We start from the raw sequence: 11,244 nt of genomic DNA, 5'->3' as shown, positions 1-11,244 counted from the left end.
AGAGAGGATTATCACAACAAAACAAAAAAATAAGTGATATTTGAATTAAGTGAAATCACTGAATATACCTTTAAGTAATTGCACTGTATAGCCTACTAAAAGCATATTTCACAGTGAGTTTTTAAGTAGTATCTGATGAAAGCATACCTTTATTTTAGGTAGTATAGTTAAGGATGGATTGATACTGGATGTTAGATGGATGTTAGATACTCAGTTCCGGGCTCTCCCCAGGTTAGCAGAGGGAGAGTAGCACCCAGGATTACATTTTAGGCAATTCGCAAGGTGAAAAATGGATTACGAGTATGTTGATGTACAACATAGTATTTATTATACTGGCTGGACTAGGGTAATTCCTTTTTTTAGTAGAGGTGTGCTTGTGTGTGAGGAGTTGGTGCATATAATGCGTGACCTATAGCACCCCCCTGAGGCCAGCAGCTGTAACATATGGTGTGTGCGTGTGTATGTATGTGTGTGTGTGTGTGTGTGTGTGTGTGTGTGTGTGTGTGTGTGTGTGTGTGTGTGTGTGTGTGTGTGTGTGTGTGTGTGTGTGTGTGTGTGTGTGTGTGTGTGTGTGTGCGTTCGTGCGCGTGCGTGTGTGTGTGTGCGTGTGTGTGTGTGTGTGTGTGTGTGTGTGTGTGTGTGATGAGAAAGGCTAGAGATGATGTCATGCTTAAGCTTTACTGTATATACCTTTGGCATGTGCTGAAAGTAGCCGATCTACAAGCTCACAACCTGTCGCAATGTGTTGCAACGCGACGTGTTGTGAGCTTGTAGATCGGCTACTTTCAGAATGTAGCAGAGTGGCTCAGAGCCTCCGCCTGATAGCCTCAATAGTCTAATATCTCCCACGGTCCATAGGGATGTCCCTTTGGTCTAATGGTTAAAGGTTTTATGACATTCATTTTCATTTATTTTTCTTTTTTCTTTTAGGTTTTATGACCTCAATTACACCCAAAAAACCTGAACTTTGAACATTCAGTGGATTTTCTGTGGTCTGAAGTTTTCTTTGGGGTTTGGAAGCCTTTTGAGCTGCAATGAAAACAGTGAAAACAGTGACATCTGCTGGCAAATCCCATTGACATATATGGGATTTACAGGATCTTACATCACAAACTGCCGGCAAAACAGAGCACCTGTTTGAGCCAGAAAACCCCAGATCACAGAAAATCTACTGAATGTTAAAAGTTCATGTTTTTTGGGTGCAATTGAGATTAGAAAACCTAAAAAAATAAGAACAATTCCAAAACCTTTTTTTTTATGTCACAATCCCTTTAAGATCTGACCTCTTACAAATTCATAGTTTACAGTTGTATTCTCCATATAAAAAAAAGTTTCGTTTTAAAAAGTTCTAATTTACGCATCTTTCAGATTGGCATACTAGGCTACTCCTCGACATTCACCACTTACAGGTTGATAAAGCAACATGCATTATTTATTTAAAAAGACTTTACACATTTTAAGTTTAACCATTAAAACCATATACTGCCATTGGTTTCCCTCTACAAGGTCCTCCATGTGGGTGAACGTTTCACCACAGACTGGGATGGAGCAGGTCGTATGTTTCACAGACACTACATCATCTGACCTCCAGGCTGCAAACATCCATACACAATTAACATTAACACCAGGATGACTGCTGTGCAGGCAAGTGACATCAGAGGGCGTGCTTCTTGATCCATTTACGTGTGTGCGTGTGCGCGCGTGTGTGTGTGCGCGTGCGTGCGTGCGTGCATGCGTGCGTGTGACCTTAACAATGACATGAGCCAAGATGTCTGCACGATTGGTTTCTAGACACACCCAGGGGACCACTCACTGGTCCCCTGGTCTACATGGCCTTTTGTGCGTGCTCGCGCATGTGGTGTAACTGCCAGTTAGCAGTCTTCCATTGAGAACAGTGTTATCCACAATCACAGTACTTCCTCATGGTGGTCCATTGAGTTGAGCATAGCTGCCATCTCCATACAAACTGAGCTCAATAGGCAACAAAATGAAAAGCGCGCACACACACACACACACACACACACACACACACACACACACACACACACACACACACACACACACACACACACAAATCTGGATGGAGTTTCTCTCTCTCTCTCGAATCACGATCATGACAGCCTTTGCTGTCACTTCTCATCTCTCTCCCCATTTCCTGTCAGTCTTCTATCCTAACAATAAAGACATAAAAACCGAGAGAGAGAGATGGACCCGTCCTCTTACAGTCGCAGTATTCATATCAGTATTCTATTCAATAATATATGATTTTACAGCCGGTGGAGGGCAGCATTATGCTCTGCAGAGTGCAGCTTGTGCAAAGTGAAGAACAAAGAGAGTAAAACAACAACACAACAAGGGGGGTCACGGTGGCACAGTCGGTAGTGCTGTCGCCTCACAGCTAGAAGGTCCTGGGTCGATTCCTGCTGGGGACGCACACAAACACACACACACACCCCTTTGTGGGCGCTGGGGGCATGTTCCCTACGAGGCGGGGATGGCGAAAGGGCCTTTCTGTGTGGAGTTTGCATGTTCTCCCCGTGTCCCCTAGGGTAGGTACCCTCACAAAAAACATGCAGTAATCCTGGTCTCTAAACTGCCTCCCCCTGGCCAGCCATGGAGGGGAAAGGAACTGGTTTACCATTTTGACCATTTTACCATTTTACCATTTTACCATTTTACCATTGTACCGTTGTACCGTTTTACTGTTTACCGTTTTACCATTTACCGTTTACCGTTTTACCATTTACCATTGTTTACCATTTTACCATTTTACCATTTTACCATTGTTTACCATTTTACCATTTTACCATTTTACCATTTTACCATTGTTTACCATTTTACCATTTTACCATTTTACCATTGTTTACCATTTTACCATTTTACCATTTACCATTGTACCGTTGTACCGTTTACCATTGTTTACCATTTTACCATTTACCATTGTTTACCATTTTACCATTTTACCATTTACCATTTTACCATTTACCATTTTACCATTTACCATTGTTTACCATTTTACCATTTACCATTTTACCATTTACCATTTTACCATTTTACCATTGTTTACCATTGTTTACCATTTTACCATTGTTTACCATTTACCATTTTACCATTTTACCATTTACCATTTTACCATTGTTTACCATTTACCATTTACCATTTACCATTTTACCATTTACCATTTACCATTTACCATTTTACCATTTTACCATTTTACCATTTACCATTTACCATTTACCATTTTACCATTTTACCATTTACCATTTTACCATTTACCATTTACCATTTTACCATTTTACCATTTACCATTTACCATTTACCATTTTACCATTTACCATTTTACCGTTTACTATTTTACCATTGTTTACCATTTTACCATTTACCATTTACCATTTTACCGTTTACCATTTTACCATTGTTTACCATTTTACCATTTTACCATTTACCATTTACCATTTACCGTTTACCATTTTACCATTTAACCATTGTTTACCATTTTACCATTTTACCGTTTACCATTTTACCGCTTACCTTTGTTTACCATTTTACCGTTTAAATTCGTTTAAATTCGGCCATAGCCACTTTCCCAAATGTGCCCAAATGTGCTGACCTCATCACATTTGTCATGGTGGCTATGGGCATTTTTAGGCAAAGGAGTGTTTTTTGTGCAAAACTAATACTTGCAATGCCGTGCCTTCAAATGTAAAGCTCCATCTGATTGGAATGACCTACCAAATCCACTTAGATCAATCACTTCCCTCAACGTATTTAAGGAATCAATTTTATACACCTTCTAACGCCGTGCTCATGGTTCTAAAATCTAAATTAACATACTTTTCTTGGCAGTTGTCTTTGTTTTCCATAAACATAACATACTGACTGATCTGCATGTAGTACCTTCATACAGTATGTGTTCCCGGCTGGTTCGGTGCTGCCGTTCGTTATTATCACATAAGCATGCTGGTATAATATTGCACGTTTGTTTTTTGCTTAGTAACATGGTTTTATTGTGCAATTTGTATATTTTCCCCCATATGAACGCTGCTATTTAGGGTTGAAACAGTGGGGTGGGAGCTATCTTTGGGAGAGCTTTTGTTCTGTTTTGTTTTGTCCTGTCTGTGTGTATGGTTGTACTGTTGTATTGTTTTGTGAACTGTATTGTACAATGTATGTGTTGAGGACCCCCTCTAAAATGAGATGTGACATCTCAAGGGGCTTATCCTTTCAATAAAGGTATATAATAATTCAGAATCATGAAAACCCCCTAGTTTGACATGGCACATGCTACTTAAAGTATGACATTTTGAGATGACAACTTTCAGCACAAAGTTTCCGAGGGAGTTGGGCTGGAAAAATATTATATGTGATTGTAGACACCTTTATGACCACATCTGTGAAGAAAGCTAGTGGTAAGCTTTTTTTGCAGATTTGCCACACATTTAGCTAATTTTCCCTTATTAAAGGGCCAGTTACGAATTGCAGCCACCTGTAAGGTTGTAAGTGCTCTTTTAGAGCAGTTTTGAAGGAGAGTATTGGTGCACACTCTTATGATTTTGGTGGCATAGCAGGAGACCAAATTTAACCCTCTGGGAAACACTGGTTCTTTGTTTCCATGGAGAGATAAAACAGACAAAAGCAATCAGCATTCTTCCAAACCATTTTATACCCTGTCACCTGTTGTCTGTAGCCAATCAGGGAAGGTCTCTGGAATTAGTGCTACTTTGGCCCAGATGGTATCAATCTTCTCTCATTTGGGGTTGAATGGTACACAAATGGACTGACAGCAATATTACAAATGGAACCCCTACAGAGGGACAATAAAACATCATCAGTGTTGTTATTCTTTTATTTCTATTAAAGAACATTGCTTTAGAGCTGTTAGTTTGTGAGAATGTAAGGGACCATATTGTGTCCCACATAGTGCACACCACTCATATCTCTACCACAGCATTTAGAAGTGAAAATGCCGGCCGGGTCACCTGAGGGCTGAGGCTAGAAGTGTAGGGACCAAACTTCTATTTCTGGACAGTTTAGGATTTTACAGGTACCGCTGGCCCCGCCGGGTATTTATATCTCTGTTTTTGACAGATCAACTCTCACGTTCATCTTGATCTTTTCATCATTAACCTTGTCTTCTAGTGAACCTGAAACGTGAAATCCAGCAGTAGACCTACATGCAGTAATCCCCACTTCAGATTATAGAGGGTATATGCGCGTGACATCATCACCATACCCGGAGGTTAGGCGGGAACACATATATACCGAGTGGCAAAAAAACCCTACTTTCTGCCCTTGACAGCCCATCCAAACAGATAAGTCCTATATCTGATTGCACTAAACGACGTTGAACTGTGTTAAACTCACTTTTCCACTTGATTTGCCACTCACGTTATGTATGTGCATACCCTCTAGTTTTTAATTTGCTCTTATTTTTATTTATTCCTGTCCACATGTTAATTGCGATCGAATGGAAGGATAGGCTATATATTTAATAACAATAAGGGAAACATGATGAGAAATGACTAATGAGAAAAGATAAAAGAATATGGAAATGCAATTTATAATGAATATTATTATATATGAATATTACAACCCCTATCACACAGGAAAGTGTATTTATGAAACTAATAATAAAACGATCAGCTTAAATACTAAAATAGACATGATAGAATCAGAATCATAAAACACGGGACGTCCATTGTGCCAATAGATGGTGTGGGCTCACATGAGATTTGCCTTGATGTTAAGAGTGGCATTAGGAGGTGTATTTCTTAACTAGGGTATGATGTCAATTTTGGGACACATCCTCAGTAGTGTGCCTTTGAATCAGCGGGTGTTTCGCCCTTCCAACACTAGTATACACCCTCATCAAAGGTGGCCAGCTAAAGGGTGATCAAGCCTTAGCTTGTGTCCCATGCCCAATCATTGAGATTTGCCGGGACTAACCACGGGACTATGCAAGGCAGGGGCGTCCTCTTCCCTGAGCCAGCCATACAGCTGACCGCATACCTCATTATGCCCTCGTGTTTGAGGGGTTTGAATGGAGTTCTCAGATGTGTGTGTGTGGGAGGGGGTCATGTTCTTATAGCCCAGGCGCCCAGCAAGGGTCTTTCCTTTTAATCCAGATCCACTGGCTGCCTCTTTCAGCTGCTTGAGAAAGTGTTCTGATTGTCTGCCGCAGAGCATGTCCATGGATGCCAAGTTCCTTCAGTAGCCTGATGCTGGAAGAAGCCACAAATCCTCTGCATCCCACTTCGACTGGACAGACTTTTGCATTCCAGCCACGCTGAATTGTGTCTGCTGCTAGCTCTGTGTATCGTGGTTTCTTGTGCTCATAGGCCTCCTCAACAGAGTTCTCCCATGGGACTGTGAGCTCTATTATGTACACAGACTTGCGTGAAGGGAACCAGAGTACCATGTCTGGCCTAAGGTTGGTGGAAGCAATCTCAGGTGGAAAAATGAGTTGCTGGCACACACAGGAAAGTGTATTTATGAAACTAATAATAAAACGATCAGCTTAAATACAAAAAATAGACATGATAGACATAAATAGGCCAAGCATGTAGGCACTGGCTGTGAAGTGTGAATAAGGACAATTTGTATAAAGTGATGCAAAGTGTCATGAATGGCGGACTCATCTTCAAAGTGCTGTCCCATTCCTCATCTTCAAAGTGCTGTCCCATTCCTTTCACAACAATTTGGAGCCCTTGCAGCCTCTCACCCTCAAGCACTTACAGCTGACGTCACTAAAGTCAATGAGGGTTCAGGGCTCAGGGCTTGAGGGAGGCAATTGGGATTGGGCCTCAAGTGCCACCATGTTGTCATGATGGAGTCAGAAGCAGAGTAAGCAGACCGGCAGGACCACAGGAAGGACGCCCCCTTGTGTCAGGACTACGCAATGACCATTATTTCAGCTGATGACTGTAATTGTAACTTGTAACAGCAGGTGGCAGCATAGCTCAAAAATCACGGCAGGAAATGTCTAATCTAGCTCAAATTTTAATGACACTATTGAAGAAAGCGTCGGTGTATTGCGTTTTTTCTTTTCTGAAATCAGAACATGCATGTGGAAAGCAACAGGGTTTAATGTTGGTGAATTGTTTTTTTTTTAGTTTCCAACATAAACATAGTTTTTGTTACACCATCACTAAACACAGGTATATTTTACCCCAATGTAAAATATTCCTGATATTTCTACAGCAATACATGGCAATCACACACTTACTTGCTTATGGCAGTCCATCGATGTCGATGACACACACACACACACACACACACACACACACACACACACACACACACACACACACACACACACACACACACACACACACACACACACACACACACACACAAATATATCAGGGGGAGGGGGCTATCATAGGTGGGCAAAATCGGTGAAAAACGTGAATATTATTTAAAATTATTTAAATAACTTTTCCTTTGGTCCACCCATTCCTAGGACATGTTAATGGTCCAATGGGAAAAAACATAGGCCTAATAAACAAACATAATGAGCTTCTAGTAAACTCATCATCTTATAATAAATGCACCACGTCTCTGTATGTGACATAACTATAAGCATATAAGTTAACTAACTCGTTTGCCACCACAGACTTCAAATTCGACACATGCCACAGGGAGTGCCCGGCCTTTAGTCGGTCGTATACACGGTTATCCAGAACCGCAAGAAAACCACTTGTCGGGCTCTGCCAGTGGGCCTAATGAGTTTAAGTCACCACAACTGTAGAATTCCCAGCCTCTGCCTGAGCCAATTGATTGACGTGAAACCCCAGCCTACACCTGCCATTTGATTACTTAGTCAGTCCACTTTTCAGTTTGCAGACTAAAACTAAAACAGGTGCTATAACAATGGATATATATGGGTAGGCCTATTGCATACTACGGTGGGATGTATTCCTGATTTTTATTGTTCTTAACTTGCATCATTCCCAAGTAGGCCGGTGCCCAACGGGCACAGGTCTAGTTAAATGTAATACATTGATAGCTTTCCAATACCGGGAATGTCTCAAGGTCATTCCTCAAATCTATGATCAAAATGAATAGAGCGAGAGCACCAGTAAAGCAATATCAAAGTTTTATTTGTAAAATGTAGTATAGAGAGGAACAGTAGTACAATTGAGACAGAAAAAACAAGGAGGGTGTAGTTCAATTATTTGAAAAAGGTCAGATAAAAACGTAAAAAGAGTAACCTGAATTTGCCTTTGTGTGTTCGGACTGGGGACCAAGGTGTGCGTGGGAGGTGTATGGTGTTTGTGTGTGTGTAATGTGTATGGTATTTGTGTGTGTGTGTGTGTGTGTGTGAGAAAGAGTGTGTGTGGCCTCCCGAAGTTTTGCATCACTGTTAAGTTCCAGAGAAAAAAATTGAAAAATACAACCTTTTTCATATTTTTTGCAACAGCGTAAAAAAATACAGCCGGGAAAAAAACCTGCTTTTATATCTGTAGTGTTTTTGTTAATGTTCTTTTTTTTCTTCTTCTTCAGTTTCTCTTTTCTTTGTTGTCCGTATAACAAATACAGCATTAAAATCCAAAACCAGACATGGTAGTTGAGTTTTTCTTACAGTAAAATCAGTAGGATGGTAGAATAGTATAAAAACAAAATAAAGACAATGGGGTGATGGGCAAGCAACGCTGTGTGAACGGAGAGCGAGAGACTTGAAACTTTGAACTACCACCAAGTTTGGATTTTGCGTTTGCCAAATTCCACAGAGTAAATCCACTAGTTAAATAATATCTTAATATAATATATATATAGATCTTCTCATATAGTATTCTCAATATATATATATATATATATTTTTATATATATAAGCCCTCCCCCACAGTGATTGGAAAGGTGACACATGTCAACACAGGGAGGGTGAGGGTCTTTATGCGTTATGTCAAATACATAGATTTGTTTTGTTTTCTGAGGACAGTCAAAGGGAGGTTAATGTCGGCTCTCATTAGCACATTGATACATTACGTATTTTCCACTGCATATGAACAGATACCGCTGTTCCCAGGTTTAGACCCGCAAACAATCCATGTTTCTTTAAAAAATATGTGCTGAATGAAAAATAGAGACATGGGTAGGACAAAATAAAACTATATTGTCACTGTCGTGTAGAAATCCCGTACCTCCACGTACACAAATACTTCAGAATGAAGCCTAGTTCATCATACAAGAGTGGCACACAAAAGTAGTGATGAGGTGCGGTGAGCTTGTTGATCAGCTTTAATGTTTTTTTAAAGTAATAAACTCTTTTGTATATACTAGGTTTCCACCCGAACAGCGACAATATGCTTTCTATTGTAAAGTGAATGATTCCAGAGAATAAGAAAAACATCTGGACAATTACAGACACAGAGCAAGGATTCTCTCTACACTAATATAAAGTTTGCAACCTGGCTTTTTCGCATACATTATAATTCAACAATAATTAAAAAGACAAACAATTTTGGTTGGACAAATAGAAATTAACAGTCTTGATTGCATTTTGGAGTCAATATACATATATATTAAATAACAAAACAAAATAACGTGTAATAAAAACAAAAGAGTAGCGCACTGGGAAGAGAAAAAAAAAAGAAAAAAAAAGGAACACAACAGTTTCTCATAATAGTTCCATTCAGACCCGCTTCTGGGGGGAAAAGCAGAGATACATCAAACAAAGAGAAGAAAATTGATGAACGCAAAAGTTAAGTGCATGTCTATGAGGTGCCATAGAAGGGAACACAAGCGTTGTCCGACCTGGCAGACCTAAATGACAGAACGAGGGGAAAAAAAAGGACTTCTATCAAATTAAATTATCCCATGGATGTTATTTTGTATAAACAAGGAAAACCAAAACGTAGTTCATTCTTTCAGACTTCATACATCACATCAAAAGAATTCCACTCGCCTCTCCTCTCCCACGCACCCAACGTTCAAGTGATCCAAAATATATAAATTTACTATATATATATAACTCAGTACCTAATATAAACAAACATACAGCGATCCATCTGCGCTTAGGTCCATAGAACATCTCTGACTGCCAGTAGGGCTGGGCCATGTGGACAAAATCTAATATCACAATATATTATTTAACCAAATGCCTCGACATTGATATTTGGACAATATCGTAATATTTTCCCCAATTTTTCAAAATGTTTTCAAAAATAACCCAAGCTCGTGAGCTTGTGGATCCTCTACTTACACTATTTTTGAAAGGTTTTGAACATTTTAAAGTATAAAAGAAGGCTTAAGTGATGAAAGACAACACCATGCCATATCACAATATTAATATATCCAAAATCCCAGGCAGTTATCTTGTCTCACATCACGATATAGATAGAATATCGCTATAATTGCCCAGCCCTAACTATCGACAGTTTGACAAGAAATGGTATGTGTGTGTGTGCATTAAATAAAAACAAAAAGCTTTAAAAAAGATGGCAAAGCATTACCTGATAGTCGCCGTAGCACAACAGTGTTCTATTGTTTAAGCTGATTAGATTTTTTTAACTGAGTCAGTATTAAGCCTTATGATTATAAAAAAAATCATCATATACAGCCTGTAGGTCCAGTATTTTGCGACAAGCATTACAGCACCAAACGTTCTCATCATTTGGCAAAAATTCAAGCTTTAAGTGAAAGTCAAAAATGCTTCTTTTTATAATAAAGTGTTTGCTGTGACGCCGTGATTTGTATAAAGCTAGCAAGAACATTTCCCCTTGTACTTTAGATTTTTTTTTTTTCATTTTTCAATTCCACAGACAACCGCCCCCACCCCCCGCCCCCCCCATACGCCGTTCCTAGATTTTTTTTATTAAGCGTTATTTTCAGTAGTTTTTTCTCTATTTATTTATTTATTTGTGTGTGATTCCTGCTAAATCTTGGTGTGCGGTCTGCTTGGCACAAATAGCACAGCCTTTCTCTTAAATTAAAGTCATAAATATGGCTGTGGTACATTTAGTCACAAAACAGATTTTTTGGTTCCAAGATTTGTGCAGGGAAAAGAAAAAAAAAAAGAAGGAAATTATAATATAATATAACAATAAACATTTAGGGCATCTAAACAAGTAGACTCTACAGAGCAAAGTTAAAAAAAGGAAAAGAAAAACTCTTTCCATCGGCAAATAATGCTCTCTCTTCGCGCGTCGGCGCAATTTACTTTCAAGATTTTGGGCAGAAACCCACAGCTAGCCTCTGCTCGCAGACAGACAGAAACAACAAATTATAGCATTTAATAAGACC

Source organism: Protomyctophum parallelum (genome assembly GCF_964188405.1).
Source record: "Protomyctophum parallelum genome assembly, chromosome: 1".
In the NCBI taxonomy this organism is placed as follows: Eukaryota; Metazoa; Chordata; class Actinopteri; order Myctophiformes; family Myctophidae; genus Protomyctophum; species Protomyctophum parallelum.
Note: the sequence above shows the minus strand (reverse complement) of the source record.